The following is an 18,500-nucleotide window of genomic DNA, read 5'->3' on the forward strand; positions in this document are numbered from 1 at the left end:
CAAGGCCAATGTTTCATCTGTATTTCCTACTTGGCTGTCTATATACCTGGAGGTGATTCAACATAGGCCTTAGATATGAAAGTTCTGTGCCTTTTTTGTTCTGTAAGTGCACTGAATTAAATCCCTTCTGCTATCTATTGACTTTTAATTGTTTATTGTCTTTTTTTTAAGGTCTGAGTGCCCTAACTCTCACTAGAGAGATCCTATTCAGGATTTTGTAGGAAAGTTCCTTTAAATTCATCATTGTTTCAGTAAAGATCTTTAGAAAAAGAAAGTCAATGTATATACATATATCTCTTCAAGATAACAACCTTATGGGTCGGTTCATTCAAAATGGATGACTGGACTAACAAGCTGCTGAAGTAATCAAGATGCTGAGTCATCAACATAAGAATTTTTTAACAAATAGGGCACGTTATAGGTTGACCTGGCTCATGGAAGTGATTTTTAATCAAAATTCTCGGTATATATAATTTTTCTTTTCCTAGGAACTGTTTACGTACTCCTTTTACTCCTACAGGCTGTCAGCACCAGGATGTTACCTTGTAACTGAATAGCATTTGTTGTAGCAAAATTTTTAAGCACTTGGTGATTGCACTTTCATACTTAAACTGTATTTTTAAATAGTATATTTTAAAAGATAAAAAGTTGCCTCTTAAGGAAACATGGAAATAACATCTTGATTTGGTAACAGTTCTGAGAAATAACACTTCCTCATTGTGTCTGGATTTAACAAGTTGAATAAATAAACTAAGAGAAAAAAAAAAAAAATGTAGTTCTTGGAACCTACTGCAGATGTGAGTATTTGTAAAATTATTGTCTTTTCAATATTTGGCAGAAAATCAGGGTCACAGCTGAGAGTGACCACACTCGGCCAATGGACGACTTGCCATTCTCATCCTTGCACTGCTGCCTGGCTCCATATGGCCTTTCTCATGCTCCTCAATTCTGCATGTTTCTCTTCCCTATCAAGCTTATTCTGCTTCCTTTCAGATAGCTTGCTCTTCATCTCTAGCTTTGAGGCTGTTTTGTCTTCTAGGTGTATGTATAAACTACCATCTGAACCAGTGTATGTTTTGAGTAGTTATAGCACTTCGGTCCTGAAAATGAAGTATTTTCATTTCTGTAATGGCCTTTCAGTTATCAGAGGTGGACTACAATAAATGCTTTAAAGCTATGTTTCTGCATCTTTGAGAAAATTTAATGCAGCAATTGTAGTGTTTTAAGAACCATGAAAAAATTACAACAATCTCCTACTAATTTACAGTTAGGATATTCAAATAACTACATTTCTTTGTGTTACTTTTCAGACTTGTATCAGACTTGCGCAAGCTTGTAGGTGTGCAGGAAAAAAGTAGTGCTGTTTTCTAGATATTAGGATGTGTCCTAACAGGGTTAGAGGGCTTTTCATCTAAGATAAGTGATAAATGTATCATTCAAATCCCCCATTAAAAAGCTATGTGTGATTATGTTTGAGTAGCTCTTAAAAAGATGAAAGAAGACATGGAAGTAGATGTTACTTCAGCCATAGAGTTGTGAATAGAGTTGTGGTAACTGCCTCATCTATGTAAGGGAAATCCCTTGTAGGGGTTCTGAACAGAATACTGGAGACAGAAAATGCAGACAGCACAGCTATTGTATTGATTTGTTGTTCCTCGAATTACAAACCCACTCTTCACATAAAATCTGTGATCAGAAGGAGTGGGGTCACCTGATCTGTGACTTAGTCTCCATTTGTTCCTCTCCCAAGCAACACATGTATATAGACAAGCCAGGTCCTTTCTCTGCCACATTCTCTTCTCGGACTCACAGTGCTGTGCATCAGTTGTGTTACTACATGCAGACTTCCCCACTATGTTAAGAAGAACTGGTTGCGGTAATACATGCCTTTTGGTTGTCTCTGCACAAAAGTGGGTCTTGTCATGGCCAAAAATGAGTTAGCATCTCTGCTGTCTTTCAACATGATCAAACTGGGAAGCACTTTTCCCAAGCCAGGATCTCTGTGTATCCAGGAAGAATGGGATTTTATATTATATACAGTGGCATGTGCCATGTGAGCATGTGGTTTATAGGTGAGCAACACAGATCAGGGTCCAGCAAGTTCTTGTGGAGAATTGGTGATCATAGGTGATTAACACATAACCTGAGCTCAAAATCAAAAAGATCTGTTAACTTCAGTAGTTTACTTATCTAATGGTAAGATTTAGGAAGCAAATTAGCAGTGAATAATTAGAAACATCTCTAATTTATACTTAGATCAGGCAGTGCCCCTAGTCTGTGCTTGATATTCCTACTCTATGTGATAATTATCTATGATGATGCTGAACTCCTTTGCAGTGCTGAATCCCAGATGGGTACATTGGTAAAGCAGAATGCAGACAGATGTTTTCTACTGGAACAGATGTGCAGGTATTTCTATATTGCTGCTTGTCTGCTGATGGTTCTGGCCTTTTTCCCAAAAAGAGATGGCAGGAGTGGTAAGTGCTTCTCATCTGCTTTGGAAGTGCTCGAGTGCCTTGCCTTGAGCTGCTGCTGAGGCTGTTCAGACCAAGGCCAGCTGAGCTGTCTGAGAAATAGATAGGAGGGAGAGGGGTTTCTCAAGTGGTTCACTCTGTCTGGTGTTCTATGAGAAAACAGCATGTTTCATGAGGGAGAAACTGATGTGCTAAATTTCTGTACTAATTTAAAAAATAGCAAAAACCACCTCAAAAGAGGCTCTCCATCATGTTCTTAATCAAGGTAGGAGGTAGGAAGGCATGTTGTCATTACGTAGAATTAGTGTGCACCCTCAAAAACCCTATTAACTTAATAATCATATATCCTTCTGGTTTCTCTCTAATGTCATTTTGAGATTCCTGATGCTTGGAGTCAGTAAATATGTCATGCTTTCAATTTTCTCCTTTTTGTTAGAAGCATTTATGAGGTATGAAGATTTGTGCAGTACCTTCCTCTGTTGTTCATACTACAACTCTGCACAGAATTAAAGCAGGAGCATCCTTGTGATTAGGAAAATCAGCAATGGAATTAAAGAAACAGAACCAGCGCTTAGAAAATATTCCCTAAATTTCAAATAGATAATGTTTCTTCAACACAGATTTTGGAGCTGGAAACTGGAAGTACATTTCAATAGATGCCTGAAATATCTATTTATGTGTGGACATCAGGTAACGTGTTTTGCAAGAAAAAAATGTGAACATCTTAAAGGTAAAATATTGTGTGCTTCTATAGAAAGCAAGGGGTATGTAATTTGTAATGCCACATGGTTAAATTAACAGAGTTACAAATACACCACTAATTAGCGTGACAATTCAGTGGAACTGAACATGTCGGTGAATAGCTTGTATTTCATCCAGTTCTACTGTATGATTCTACAGGGTGATTTCAAAAATAATAAGCATGAGCATAACAGAGAGGAACTTTTTGAAAAGAGGGTTGGAATATTTCTTAAATAGTTCTTAGATGTTCTGTCTCAACTGCAGCACTTGCTCAAAATTGCTTTTGGAAGTTTCTTGCTTTAAAGTTAAGGGCATTATGTTCATGTATTGAGTAGACTGCCTGCATGAGTTGCTGCAAAATTCATTATACCGCTAAGGCTGTCAGTGGTATTTATGGATATTCATGTGCAGTGAACCTTTGAACCTGAGCTGGTCATCTGAGCATTGCTTGTAGTTAGAGTGGTGTTTATACTGAACATTGGTAGCAGTATTTAATTGCTCCCTAGAAAAAATAATTGCAATTTGAACTCAGTCGTATAATTAACATAGGGATTGTGAAAATGCCAGATGAGCAGTAAGGATTGTCCTTCTTACACGAGTATTAATTATTACACTTTTCAAACTCTCCTTTCCACAAAGTGTCTAGCTGAGTTTGAGAGTGAACATGGAACAAGTATTTAATTCAAATTATGCCATGTCCCTCTCCCATTAAAGTCAGTAATGGCAAAAATCATGCTATGGAATTAATTCTGTTTCAGAAATATTTTCCAGGCATTTTTCACGTCAGCTGCAAACGGGAAAAAGAGTGATGATACCATTTTGCAATGGAGAGGAGTGGAGAACTTGCCTCATGCTCATTTGAAGAATTTTTAATTCAAAGCATTGCAGTGTTATCCCTGCTAAAGTTTCAGTTCTCATCATATAATATCAGATGAGAAAATCCTGCATAACGTATGGCATGTCAGCAGAACTGTTACGGTTCTGCTCCATGTGGTATATGTGTCTTTGGAACTGCATTTCAGAGCCCTTCTGCCAGTGTAAAGAGAGTTTATATTTCTGTAACTCTAGTGGGGATTCCTTTGGCTTGACACAATCCCGGGAATGTCTTTCAAACCATGTACATACACAGAACAGATGGCTTTCATGGGAAGCAGGAACTACTGTTCAGCATGTCATATTTTTTTGCATTTCTCAGTAGCTTTCTAACTTGAAATAATCCTTGCACAGAAACTGCGTAACAACGTCTTGATTCCCTCTTTCCCCATCGCTCTGTTTTTCTTTTCCTAACAATTTCAAAGGAAAAAAATATTTTTCTCAGATTCAGAAGGTTTTTTTTCCAAGCTTTAAATTCAATGACTATGCAATTTAGCATTCAAAATGAATTCTGAATTACTGAAACTAAGTTTTAGTCAGAAATTGGATAATACAGAATAGTATTCTCTTTCTTCAAGGCATTGATGCTATATGTCCAAAACTTAAAACTGTAATTATTGACAGGAACATAGCTGTTTCTGAAAAAATATTTTAAAATGTAATTTATTTTATTTGTTGTTTGATTATATGCTATCATTTTGTAATGTTATAGGACATTAGTGTATGATATGTTGTGACAGATTGCCGTATAACCTGATAATAAGGTAATTGAAGGTTGTATTTTGTATTTTAAGAATGCGTCCTCTAATTTTCACACTCTTGCAATTCAAGAGATTCTGACCATAAATAGGTAGTTAAATGAAAAATGCATATATTGACTCATTAAATGTTTCTGATGAGTCTTATGGCCTTGTGGGAAATCGGCCTTTTTTGGTCACAGAATAGCAATAAGTAGCTACCACTGCTTCAGTTGTGTTACACATTCTTCTACACCATTGGCAATCAGTTTCTCACAGATTTTGGCAATATTTCCATATCTTGATAAAAAAAAATAAGAACAAAACGAGAGAAAGGAAAGCAAAGCAACTTCAACTTTAAATGTTTGCTTGGTAGATTTCTTTGTGATAAAATCAGGATTTGACCTTGAAAATGTTTCCTAGTTACTACAAAGACAAAGAACAGAAGCTGTAAGTTAATATTCAGCTGCCTGTACAATAATGAATTACAACCTAACATTAGAGAGGAAAAAAAAAAGGGTAGTCTATTGTAATTCTTTAATTGAAAATATATCATTGTGGAATTGTTACTTGGATACCACTCGTATTCCTATGGAAATGTGTTTCCTTTTATTAGCAAGTCGATTTATTGGATGATATTACAGAAATGTAGGTTAATTTTAATCTACTCTCCTTGTGTCATGTTGATACTGTCCAGCTACATGTTTTCAATAAGCATGCAGCTTCTGGTGTCCAGTTCTTATTTTCCATCTGAGTATTTGCGAGTGCTGAGATTGATGTATCATCTGCAGGCAGAGAACATCTTTTAACGTGTGCTACTTCTTTAGAAGGTACATACAGGGAACATAGAAAACAAAAGATTAACCAAAATTAATGAAAAATATGGCAGAACTGAATCTGCATGAGGTAGTCGTTTTTACCTGAGTGAACATAATAGGAGCTGTGATTTCTTTCTGAATCATGTCCTTCCATATAAAGGGAGAATTATTCGAGAAAGCAAGTTGCATTTCTGGGTTTGTGTTTTGATTGTTTTGGATTTGGGAGTCTCCTATCAACTTCTGGCTTTAATTTGAGGGTATGAGAATGACTACAATCTGATGTTCATTTAAGGTTGGTGACAGAAAAAGTTATCAGACTAGTTATCTGATCTGGCCATGCGGATGTTGCTGAATTATCTCCACCACACATGAAGTACGTATATTGCACTTCAGCCTCTGCCTTTCCTGCATGTTTTGGCACAGATAGATGGAGTTGCACTGGAATCAGGAAAAAAAAATAATTGCAATTTCAGTTCTGTTTGTGAACTTTATTGTAGATATTTAATGAGTTCCTCTGATAATGAGTGACCAGTGCCAGCCTTGTGTGATTTCATGGAGTAAGTGTGTTCCTATATTCTTGGCATAAGTACTGGGAAAAACTCCATTTTGGGGGCTGGAATTGCAGCAGGTCAAGTGAATAATATGGGCAGCCCTTTCAGTAATGACTGGCTGAGGGCAGGTCAGCATCTCAAAATTCGTGTGGCACTTGTTGGTGTAGTCGCTCCTGATTGAAGCAAGCACTCACTTGATTTGCAGTGAGTGCTCCAGACATTGATTTACAATCTTCAGTTTGAGAGTGTGGAAGGATTAGAAAGCATGTTGCTGCCCCATTCAATGAAGCTTATATAGATAATTCTACTTTATGAGAGTTTAGAGAAGTGTGTTTGTTTTCCAAATGAAGCTGGAGCCTGCAGGCCAGAGCAGCTGTTGGCAAGACGTAGAGACTTGCATTGTGTGGAGATTCATAACCATGTCTGTCTTAAATAAGGTGTTACAGTAATGCAAAAAGTCTTCATCAGTGAGGACTCAGACATGAGAGCTTCTCTGAATGGGGAAGATACAGCTTGTGCCATTAGTATTGACTTCCTTCCACATAAGAGGAACAATAGACAGTTTCCATTATAGTGCATTAAAAAATGTGAACCCTCATTGGGAACTTAGACTCCAATCAGCCAACACTGAGTGTCTGCAGGGTGTGTGTTTTGATAGAGAAATTCTGCATACCCTTAAAAACTGTGCGTAATGACTGCTTGAAGTGCTACCAGGGCAATCATAAATAGTGACATCTATATTTATAGCCTAAATAAGACAACCTGTGCTTTGATCCTGTGAAATCCTACCGTAATGCTGTGCTATAGAGCCTTGTCCTTGTAACAGCAATCAGATATCCTCAGTCCTGGTTCTGAGCACTGGGCTCTGCTGCCGTCGGTGGGGAACGTGCCTGCTGAGATCTCGGGTTGTGATTACCAGCTAATTTTACACAGGCCATCCTAGAGCTGCTGGAGACATATAAATCAATGCAGAGCTGTCCTGGATGTAAGCCACTGAAAAGCCCATGAAAATATTTGTTATCCAGATACCTGAGTTCTCCTATTTGCAGACTTTAAACCAAATTTTGCATTGCTCATTTTGGATGACTTTAGACAGGCAAGGTGAAAAAGTATTTTTGGCCATTGGAACAGGAAATGTGCATTTGCCATTTAAGTGCATGTAAATAGGAGAAAGCCTATTAAACTGGAATTGACGAGGCTATGTCCAGTAGAATGAAAATTGGATATTTTGCTCAAATTAATTGGTACTGTCCTTTTTTTTTTTTTCTTCAATGAAGCCTAAAAATTGTTTCCCCGTGGAACAGTGTAAGACATCCAATTATTTTATTTTATTTTATTTTATTTTATTTTATTTTATTTTATTTTATTTTATTTTATTATTTTATTTGGTGTTGCTCCTTATAATGTCACTTCTACCTGTTCATCACCAAGATGTCTGGGCTGAGCTTTCCTCAGTGAAGCTCCTGTCCATTTTGAGGACATGCACACCATGGTTTTGAACATCTAATCAGAAGTGTATCTATAAAATCTTTTTTATTTTTAATCACTGCTTTAGAGGCTTTTCTCCCCATCCTGTGGATGGCTAAGGAGGGTGAGCAACCAGGCTGGTGGTAGAGCCTCTCCTGCAAAGCACGACCACTGCAGCTCAGTGGAGATAAGTTCTCCTAGTTGAGCAGAGAAAGGATTTTTCTACATTTAAACAAAATGATCTATAGGTAAAGGAATAGTGGATAGTACAATTTTCATGCAGAAATTATTAAAGATTGTGTTCTTAATGCTGTTTTTTGTCTGTAGGAAGAAACAGCAAAGAGAGCTGCTGCATCTTAGTATTTACTCCAGCTTTGAGCTAAGCTGCTCCTCAAACTGCAGAGCTTTGCTCTGCATAGAGGAAAGGTTTGGATGACTTTTAAATTTAATTTAATTTAATTTTTTTGTCAAAAATGAGAGGGTTTAAACAGCCAATCCTCACTGCAGTCATCCAGACTAAGGAAATCCTGTATGAACTGGAAAGTGTTGGATAGGATTTAATGAGATTATCATGAGCTGTTACTTCACAAAAAATCTTAACCCCCAGAGCAGCTGTGCTGTGTAACTGGGGACAGGTGAAGGAATTTGGAAGACTCAAGAAGCTGCCTACTTATTTAAAGACGCAGAACCCAGTTTTGTTGCATTCAATATGTATGCTGGCTAAGAAAATCAAGCAAATAAAACCTTCCATCAAAAGAGGGACTGCTGTTGAAGTAAAATATTTTAAAATGTGTGTTTATCTTTAATAATATCACAGAAGTGGTGGTGAAATTACTACTTGAAAATTCAGTTTGCAGGCTTCTCCTTGCCTTCAAGTTCAAGAAACTAGTTAGATGTGATTCAGAGACATCACATTGTGTCCATATGGTGTTAGAGATTGCATTGAGGTTTTGGTGTCTTGTATTGCAAAACAAAGAATTTAGTAGCAATGGGATGAAAATGTCTTTATTACTGTTATTGTTGTTCCAAAATGTGCTAAATCTGAAAATACAGCCAAGATTTATTTTGATGCCAAGCACTGCTTGTGCTTTTTGCTAGTTTGAAACCATTAAATGCATTTGATTTCTTGTGTTTGATGTCTTCTGTAGTCCTGGTGCACCTGTCATTAGAGGAGTTAAAAATACTGGATGCATGTTACAGCATTAACTCCAAAGCAGTGCTGGGCATCTAAGAGCAGTGTGGTTCCCCTGGATGACTTGCTGCAAGGTCCCAGCCAGAGTAGTATAATGGAAATAGACTGACCAGTTGTTTGACTTAGTAAAAGGAGGTGGTTTGAACTAAAAATTGTTCACCTGTAAGAAGTTTGTAAGAAAAAGGTCTTCTTCATGAATATTTAATAACAGTTTTGGCGGGTGCCTATTTTGAATTTATAGGACATTTGCCAGATCCATCAGAAATACCTTTTTTAGCCCTAAGAATGTAAATCTATTTATTTGTCCATTAGTTGGGAGGATAGTTTGGATACTGAAATGTAGACTGCGATAAAAGGAACTTCATAAATATGAAATTGTGTACACTGAGAAACTCTGCCATAACTTAGTGAGAACAGTTCATTTTATAAGAACTTTGCCAATTATTTTTATGCATGCTTAGTACCCCTTTACTTCATTTTTCTCTGCTGTGAGAGAAGACAAATTTCATGATGGAGTGGTCTATTGATGTAGGTTTAAACTTCATGTTCTATTCATTCAAATGTCTGTGCTGGCTAATGGTACATGCACCTAAATCTTCCTAAATCTTCATCCCTTTATCTTGGACAGACCAGGGGGCTAAAAGCACATCTGGGCTCCCCGTAGCAGCATGGCTGTGGGTACCAAGAAAGTAAGTGTCCCACATTGGGCACTGCAATGGGGTCCACACAAGTGTAACGCATGGTAACCATGTCTATAGTAATGCATCCTCTATTGGAGGAAAACTAAAGACCTGAGGAATCAATGTGAGTTATTAACAGTTATTTGAGGTGCTATGGGGCAGTGTTATGGGACCTCTCCTCTATACCCAACCATGGTTCCCTGTTGTTCTTCCCATTCCAAGTCTTGCACTGTGTTCATAAGGAAAAGAGAATGAGGGATGTGGAAGATATGATGTTCCTGCAGTGTTATCTAGGAAGGCAGTGATATGCTACTTCTGGAACTGCTTTTGCACATAGTAAGCTTTGCAGGACAGGATGACTTCAGAAAAAGAGAAGGTAATGACCTAAATAAGTTTAGATCAGAAAGAGTCAAGTGAAGCTGGGAGAGATTTTCTGAAATGATATGAATTGAGGCAGGTTGAAGTATTTTTGACAAATGCTCATTATCAAATATGCAGTCTCAGTATATTTACTGTATGTTGAATCAACTGAATACAAAAAATATCCTCCTTGTCTTCCTTATCAAGTCAATGAAATCTTCTGCTTAGCACAGTGAGAAAAACAAATAAAACATTAGACTCCAAGCAACAGGTAGAGCTGACTTCTGGAAGTGGCTGTGTTGCTTAGTGCCACATCCTCCCCAGGAATGCTGCTTTTGTATCTGGCCATCCCACTCTATATAAAGAGGCAGCAGAAATAAGCGAGTGGCTAAAACACAAGATGAGCCATCTCTCAGAGGAGAGCAGAGTTTAAAATGAGAAGGCAAGAGAGGACTTCAATAACTGGAGACAGAATGAGGAAAATAAAATAATATGTATTAAAAAAAAAAAAAACAAGGCAAATTGGATTCTTCTATTTAACCTTTTACATAATAAAAGACAGGAGACATCTCAATGAAATTAAAAAGCGATGCATTTAAAAAATAATAAAAAGCGTGTCCTTTTTATTGGAGACAGGAATACAGGCTAACTGAGCTGTTGGTCTGACCCACTGTGCCAATTCAGAGAGTGGTGCATGACTTTTTAGGGGTACCTTTAGCCTTTGCAGTTTAGCAAACTTTTCTTTTGCTACAGCCTGAGACATCCAGACAGCAGCCTGCGCTGTGATAGGAGCTGAGTTGTGGTGGTGGAGTTATCGTGATAGGGTCCTCAGCTGCTTGAGCTGATGGCTGGTATGTGCTTTTGCTTTCCTGTTTGTGAGGCTCCCACCCAGATGTCTAAGTGCTCAAGCAGAAGTCTGGGTAGACTACATTAGGCAGAATATGACAAAACACTACTTACAGTTGTGTTCGACTAAAGCAGAAACATCCAAACTCCTTCAACTTTCCTAATTATATACCTTTTGTGATGTTGATTCCTTATTGAAATATACTCAAATTAGCAAGGAGCTTTAGAAAAAGTGAAGATGCATTCTTTCTTTCCACTTTTAGACTTTGATCTCCCGTGTCTGAAAAATGCACCTTTATTCTATAATGTGGTAATTCCTTTCAAATACACAAATGAACTTCTAATGGAGTGAGCACCTGTATGCGTCTTTGTGTGTATTGCTCATACTCCCTTCTTCACAATAAAGTACTCAAATTTCAAGAATGTTTCTCCTTGGGTTCAATCCACAGGCCTCTTCCTGTCTTGGCAGCATGCTGCTCCTTCCTTTTCTTGAGGATCAGTCATATTTGACACACAGATGAGAAACAATTTTAAATTGGATGGGGTTTAAAAAAAAAGGGGGTAAGCGGGGACTTTGGAAAAACAGCAGAACTTCCCCACACAGAATCCTAGAATGGCTTGGGCTGGAAGTGATGTTAAAGACCATCTGATAAACCTTCCTGCCATGGGCAAGGTTGCCACCCTGGTCAGGCTGCCCAGGCCCCCATCCAGCCTGGCCTTGGACACCTCCAGGCATTTCTGGGCAGCCTGTGCCAATGCCTCACAATCCTCTGGTGAAAATTTTCCCCCAACATCTAATCAAAATCTCCCCTCTTTTAATTTAAAATCACTCCCTCTTGTCCTGTCACTGTTGGTGTAAAAATTCTCCTGATTATAAGATCCTTTTAAGTACCAGGAGGCCACAATGATATCTCCCCAGAACCTTCTTTTCTCCTGGCTGAACATGCCCACCTCCCTCAGCCTGTCCTCACAGGAGAAGTGCTCCAGTGCCCTAATCATCTTTGTGGCCCTCCTCTGAGCCCTCTCCAATGGTTTCACATCTTTCTTGTGCAGGGGGCCATAGACCTGGACACAGCACTCCAGACGGGGCCTCACAAGGGTAGGGTAGAGAGGGACAATCACCTCCCTCATCATACTGGTTCACCCCTCTGTTGATGTAGCCCAGGATACAGTTGGTTTTCTGGGCTGCAAGTGCACACTGCTGGCTCATGTTCAGTTTTTTGTCCACCAGGACCCTCAAGTCTCTCTTCCCAGGATAAGATAAATCATACTGTGAACACATTTCTTAACTTGCAGCAACAGTCTCCATCAGTGAGAGCACCTAAAACTGGAAAAGAGAGAACACGCTGAAATCTTCAGAGCATCCTTGGCAAAGACATTAGCTAACAAATGCATTCCCTATATTTTTCCAACTTTATGACAAATGCCTTTGCTTAGTCTTACTGCTGGTAAGAACAGTTGTGAAAGAAAGCAAGTTTACGTGGTGTAAGTAGGTTTCAGAGTTAACAAACATGTAAGCAAAGCAAATCATGCCTTGTTCTAAGGGTCATTTTGTGTCTACAGAAATTGGGAATAAGAAGTGTTTCAGATCGATTTTGGATGGTTTGGAAGGCTTTTTGTTTATTTGTATGAATGTTTGCAGTCTGTTTTGTCTGTAAGGCTGATACTCCATGGAAATTTAGACTTTACAAATTACGTTGGGCCCTGCTGGTAAGTACATTTTGGAGCAGCACATGCATCATCTGCTGTGCTCTCATTTCCAGCTGACTATGTGTTGTAATTTTAAATAAATGCGCAGACTGAAATAGAAGATTTAGCAAATGAGTTGTAATTCTCATGAAATCAGGAAAGCTTAAAGAGAGGTGTCCTTTATCACAACAGATGAAACAAATCAGTGGTGATCGTTGTTTATAATATATTCTTTACAGAAGCATGCATTATTTGAGGAAATGAGTTTAAGTATTTACTGAAAATTGCATGTGATGGACAACAAGTTTAATGTGTTCCTAAGGTTTTAATTTGTGTTAAGACATGTTCTGAAGTTACTCAATTTTTAGGATTGAATATAAAAATGACTTTGCCTGTAAATAGTGAGAAATAAAAGAAAGAAACTGAGTTAGTTATTTAAATGATCTGGCAAACTCTTTGTTCACTTGCCCTCCTCCCTACAGTCTCCCTGACCAAATTTGTTAAAGACGAATAGTTGCCCATGGTAACTGCAGAGAATTTGTTGAAAAGCACACTTTTAAGAGACAATGGGCCCCGAATATACTGTGGCAGAGCTTTAAACTTTATTAAGTCTGTCTTGGACTACCCTCTCCTCTCTCGAGCTAAATGGAAGAAAAGTTTGGCAGCCTCCATGCTGTGAGCGTGATTGATGCCCAGAACATCTGAGGGACTTTTGTGTCCAGCGTGCTCTCCATGAGTGCATAATGTGTGAATGCTCAAATAAGGTCAGCCCTTATCACATGTAATCTAGGCCTGAAAGCAGATCAACAGTGACAGTCATACCCCATAAGTGAGAACACAAATCATCCTTGCATACTTTGGACAAGTTGAGGGATTTTCTCCCTTCTTGCTTGCATTTTCCCCTTTCCAAATGGGGGGAGGTGATGGAGGGAGGACAAGCTTTGGCAACACTCTGAAAAACAAAACAAAACACTATAAAAAACAAAGTAACCAGGAGGGAATACGTGTCTGGAATACCAGAAGGCTCTTTCAGCCATGCTGTGTGTAGGGGGCTGGGGGTTGTTTGCAAGGCAGTGCTGGCCCCTGTGCACCAGAGCTATATTGTGAAGCCCTCCAAGTGTGGATTGGGAGGGGAAAAACTTGGGCAAAATTTGTTCAAGTCCCTTCTTTTAAGAGTCTTTTCAGAGATTTCTAAACGCATCACAGCTTTTGTTGTCTGCCTAACCCTGGGTCTGAATGCCCCGGTTTTTCAAAGTAGACTAAAAGCATCTTTTTGTTCTTTTTGAGTTTGTGCACTGTGAATGGGAATCTTATGTTTCACCACATGACAAGCAAAAATATTAGAAAATTGCATCTTAAAGAATTTGTTTTTGCAAGTTCTCATGGAGAAAGCATCAGTAAGGAAGGTTGTATGAAGGGAGAATCTTCAATTTGTGACTGTTACTTACTGTAGTTTAAATGCTGGATGGTTATCCAAAGTAGGGGGGGAGGGAAGCAATGAAATGTTGTTAATTCAGACTTGATTTGTGTTTTGGCTTAGAAAAATATTTTAATGGGCAAAGAGCTTTTGCAGAACACAGAATTTATAAGAAATACAACAATTAGCAGGAAGAAATTAAAGATGCAGTTACATCATTGATGACATTAACAACTATGGAAACAATTATGTCATCCTCTATGATGTAGAAGTATCTTTTCCACATTTATGATATCTTGAAAATTTTCTTCCCGTTTTTGGGAATATGATTTCCCTATCAGTGCAATCATTTTCTTGTATATTATGCAGTGAATGAATATTACAAATCTGACCTATTCCACAAGACTGAGGGGAAGATCCATGAACGCTGTCAGCCTTCCTAGAAGTCCTGTAATTACAGCACATTATTTCTTGCCTTGTTTATTTGTACTGCTTTGTGCTCTAATACCAACAGGAGTTCCCCGCCCCTCATTAAAAATGCACAATAGAAACGATTGCTTAGTTTTACAGCTCACATCTTGAACGCCGAAGACATCAGAAAAATATGATCATTATATCTCTCTGCAAAAAGCCTCTCTCTTTCAGTGGCTTCCCAGAACTGAGTTATCTTCACATCTCTGCTGTGCTGAATGGGATGGTGTCCTTTGTGCATTTAATGACTGTTTACAAGGGTGGATAGTGATAGGACAAGGGGGAATGGTTTTAAACTGAGACAAGGCAGATTTAGGTTAGATATTAGGAGGAAGTTTTTCACTCAGAGGGTGGAGAAGCACTGGAGCAGGTTGCCCAAGGAGGCTGTGGATGCCCCATCCCTGAAGGCATTCAAGGCCAGGTTGGATGTGGCTCTGGGCAGCCTGGTCTGGTGGTTGGTGACCCTGTATGCAGCAGGGGGGTTGAAACTGGATGATCACTGTGGTCCTTTTCAACCCAGGCCATTCTATGATTCTGTGCTAAGGTCAGAAGTACTGGAGTATGGGATGGGAGACCTCTTGTGTTATTCAAGAAACAACCATGTTAACAGCTGTACTTGAGCTCCTACCGCCATGCACTTTACCTCAGTACTGAAGTGGAGTAGTTAGATTTGCGGACAGATACAAACTTGAAGTACATATACATTTTTAAAAACTTATTTTTGCTCAAGAAATTATTTTCTGTGGCATCCTAAAAGCATCTCAGTTTAGATTCCCTATGCTTTTAATGGTAGCCTTTCAAATTACACCATTTGCAAGTCTGGATCTATCCAGTTCTTTGCAGTCACAACCAAGAGTTGTGGTGTCCATCCCATGTGTCTGCAACAATGATTCTTCCACATCTTGCAGTTTGAAAGCTCACTGAGCATCACTCTGTCCTTCTGGTGAAAGGTGTACGATACTTGACAGATTGGGATTTTTGGATAAGCTCTTTTGCTTTTTTGTGCTTGCATGGGAGACTGGGAAGGACATCAAGCATATACACAGCAACACAGCATATACATTAAATGTGAGGTACAAGAATATTTCCCATGCGAACTGATATTAAGTGTGGAGCAAACCTGTAATTAGGACTCTTTAAAAAAAAATAGCTTAGATACTAACATGTTATATATTGCTATATAATTCGAATGAAAACACGAACAGTCTCATAAATGATGTATTCCAATTATGTGTATAGAAATCTATGTTTCTGTTGCTTTCATGCAGCAAAATGACATATTGATCAACCAGGGCATGGATACTTAAACGAGGATAAAGAAAGGAAAAATAAGTGCCCCACATCACTGGGAAGGCAAGACCAATACTCATTGGGCTTTTGATATCTGGACAAAGCTTAGGAAGATGGCTCTTGGTCAGCTGGGTTTTACTACTTTATTGCTGTGTGTTGCATGACAGCTGCCAGGTGCCCACTTCATGGATGTAATTTTCATTTTGCTAAGTGCTGTCAAGGATGTGGATCTTTGGCTCGCTCTTTTTAGTGTGAAGTACCCTTCAAAACACGGCAGTGAGATTTGCTCATTGGCACTGAGATGCCAGGCTCTCATTAGCTGCAGGAGTAGAGAGAGCGTCAGTGCCAAACCGAACAAACTGGTAAAAAAGAAACTAATGAATCACCAAAGCTGCTTTTCTCATTATTAGTGTTTTCACTGCTAATTGCTACCTGTAGGTAGGTGTGTAAATGAGTAGTACCCTGCTCTTGTTTTTTTATATATATTTATATATATATATATATTTTTATATATAGTTTTTTTGCTTAGTGATAGCTGGGAGTCTGTTGCAGTCCTTCAGTCTGTAGCGTTGCTGGTGTAGTTCTGCATTCCAAGTTTGCAAGATCTCACCTCTGTTTTGCTCACGAACTAGACCCTGTACTTGTTCTGTTTGATGCCAGAACACTTCTTGTTGCTGTGCCAAAGAGCAGACCTGTTGCTGGGTTGTCTGCTGGGACTGCATCCACTTACCCTGCTTGAGCAACTGGTAAGGGATCGAAACTCGTGTAGCGACAGAAAGTAGCGTTTTCTTGAGCAACTATCCACATGTAGTTAACGCGAACGTTCTGCAGTCTCAGCCCAGCTGAGGCAGCACGGCTCGGGCTACAGCCCGGCTAAGCCGCCGGCAGCCCCGCGCACATGCCGCAGGAACTCATTTAGCGCCTGAGCGATGCCACCGGCTCCCCCGCTGCTTACAGCAGTTGTCCAGTGACGAGCTGCGGGGCGGGCGTCTCGCTCCGCTCACGCTCTCCCCCTCCTCACCTCCTACCGCTGCCGCTCGGGAGCCGCTCTCTGCTCGGCGCACCCCGGTAAGGCGACTCGGGAGGGGGGCGGCGATCGCGGCGGGGCCAGGGCTCTCCCGGCGCACGGAGTCTGCCCGCGGCCCGCCCCGGCTGAGCCGCTTCTCGTTCGCGTCCCGGGGCCGAGCGGAGGAGCAGCAGCGGGGCGAGCAGCCGGGACCCGCAGCCGAGACGCAGGAGCGCAGCCGGTACGTGCGGCCGGGGGGTCGAGAGGGGCTGGGGGGGGGGGGGAGTGGAGGGCTCGTGCTGTGCGCGGGGCTGGGGCAGGAGGGGAAGGGCAGCTCCGGGCTCCGTGCGCCGCCTCACACGCCGGCCGGGTGGATTAAATCTTCCCGTAGGAATCCTAAGTGGCTTTAGGCTTTAACTTTGCCTGATTACTCCTTCTCAGAGCGAGCTGTTTGCTGTTTGTTTTTTGTTTGGTTTGTTTGTTTGTTTGTTTGTTTTTAAGAACACTAAGAACTGTTGTGCTTCTTTAGTGAGACGGTTGAACTTGTTCCCGCTGAAGTCCTAATAGAAAAGCATCATACTAATGATAAATGAAAATGCTATATTTAACCATCAGGAAGCAAAAATTTGACAGAGCTAATAAGAGAAGGGGGCACTAATTAGCAGCAAACGGACTGTAATGAGGCAGAATTTTGATTGACAGCACAATTGTGGCAGTTTTATTATGGAGACTGAAAATATGGAACGTGTGTTAATGAGTGAAATGTATTTACAGCAATTGCATTTGAAAGCCAGTTCAGTAGTTGGCAAATGCGAAGGCATGTTTTCTGTAGTTCATCAACGTGCTTACAGTGGTGTGCTTCGTTCCTGAACCGATGTTCTTTGGAAGGAGTGTACATTGTTGTCTTTGAAGAGTCATTTTATTTGTTTGCTAAACATTGGGTCTTTAAAGATGTTGCAAATAAGGTGGTAAAGCACTCAGTCTTTTGGCTGTTAGCAATCTGAGTATCACATCTGAAAAGCAGAACACAAAGCAAGGAAGTTTTTTATTTTTTCTCTATTAATTAGTCAGCTCCGTTTACTAAACAGTTAAACTTTCTGTGACCTCACCTACAATCTTCAGTCTGCAGAGTGAGCTTTTCTGATGCTTCAGCAGCACTCATACAATCCACCTGTCCCACAGCTCTGTGTGATGGGGTGGCTCAGGGGGGTGGTAGAAATGGGATGCAGGGTAGATGGGAGGCCTGCAGTGCTAGGTGTAACAGCTTTTGCCACTACTGGTTGATGGTTTTCTTTGTATGCCAAAGAAACTGCTGAAAGTCATGTTTTCTGTCTGATTATCAACTGAGCATCTCATAGCTTATGTGTATGCATAGGAGTGAGCACGGTGTCAATTCTGCATAGCACAAGCAGATCTTGCAGGCTGTAGGTGCTATTTCAGCCCTTCTTTCAATCCATTCTGTAGTCCTTTTCATTCTCAGAGACCCTCAGTGCAGGCTCTGGCCCAATTGCTTACCCACCTGGGGATGATTGGAAAGGACCCTGTGGTATTCTGCCAGCACCCTCTGCTGCTCAAGCGGGCAGTGCAGCTGGGGATGTACACAGCTCACCCAGAGTCGGATGCTGGCCATAAATGTATCTGAGTTTTATTAGTGTCTAATTTCTTTGGAAACATTCCTAATGTGTTAGTGATCTGGCACTTTCTTTTCAGTGTCATCACTTGAAAAAACAAAGGGCTTCCTAAATTATCTTCAGAGTTACTAATGCAACAAACAAACAAACAAACACAAAAAACAAAAAAACCAAAAACCATACACAAAAAAAAAGAAAAAGAAAAAGAAAAACCTTAACATCTTATGTAGTTTAGAAATACAGACATCAGCTGCATT

At 39.9% G+C, this 18,500-nt stretch overlaps 1 protein-coding gene across 13 annotated transcripts in view; it reads left to right on the forward strand.

Moving 5' to 3' along the window:
- Positions 1 to 18,500, forward strand: part of BMPR1B (bone morphogenetic protein receptor type 1B) — a 235,302-nt gene that overhangs the window by 140,117 nt on the left and 76,685 nt on the right. Inside the window, exon 1 of one of the 13 annotated variants that reach the window (XM_048942352.1) lies at positions 16,583 to 16,853. The exons of the other annotated variants lie outside the window; for them this stretch is intronic. The gene's annotated coding sequence lies outside the window, so the exon portion shown is untranslated. Of the gene's footprint in view, positions 1 to 16,582; positions 16,854 to 18,500 lie in introns of those variants that run through there. 13 annotated transcript variants of the gene reach the window in all.

This window comes from Lagopus muta, chromosome 4 (genome assembly GCF_023343835.1).
Source record: "Lagopus muta isolate bLagMut1 chromosome 4, bLagMut1 primary, whole genome shotgun sequence".
Lineage (NCBI taxonomy): Eukaryota > Metazoa > Chordata > Aves > Galliformes > Phasianidae > Lagopus > Lagopus muta.